We start from the raw sequence: 816 nt of genomic DNA, 5'->3' as shown, positions 1-816 counted from the left end.
ACTGGATCCAAAAATTAACTTTGAAGAGAATTCTTTCACACCTCCCTAGTTAAGTCTAGTTAATGTGAATTTCATCTGTTACACTTCCAGCTGTGAAACAAAGCTGTCACTTCATATAAGTAAATATACAAGACTCCAGTTTACAGGCAACCACCATTATGATGTTAGTACTGGCATTTAGCTGGGATTGCTCACTGGCTGCTAGTGGTTGAAATTAGAGCACAGACATCTATCCCTACAAATATGAAACCAAATTAATGCTTAAAGTTTCTTACAATTATCTGAAACTATAAGAGGTATAATTGTGAATGTGAAGGCTTTACATGCCAAGGACTACTCAATGGATTAAAATAATGCGAGAGTGGACCATATCAATTGCCCTATATGTTTCATAATATAAAGTGATTAAAAAATTCACATCTAAATAAATTCTATCTAGAAATAATGGTAGGAAATTTGTTGTATTTTCAAATAACATGAATCTAAGGGCAACTATTAGGCTATGACTATATTTTGCTCTCCATTCATTCTCAGATGAGACTTCTCCATTCATTCTCAAATGAGACTTCTTTCAGGATATTTTACTTCAATTAAACATATAAAGAAATGTCAACAGTACATAGGAAGACTGTTGAGTGCTCAGCTCTAAACAAGGCGTCTGCATCACTTTCCAATGCTTCAGAATATCACTGAAGATGTATAGGAAGATGGTAAGAGCATGAGAGAGCAAGATGGTTCAGCAAGAAAAATGCACATGCCTGACAAACTGATGTCCCAAGTTCAATATCTGGGGGTGATATGGAATTTCCCTCTGTA

The sequence above is a fragment of the Microtus ochrogaster genome, linkage group LG9, assembly GCF_000317375.1.
Source record: "Microtus ochrogaster isolate Prairie Vole_2 linkage group LG9, MicOch1.0, whole genome shotgun sequence".
NCBI lineage: Eukaryota > Metazoa > Chordata > Mammalia > Rodentia > Cricetidae > Microtus > Microtus ochrogaster.
The sequence above is the reverse complement of the archived record's forward strand: the minus strand, read 5'-3'. Positions refer to the sequence as shown.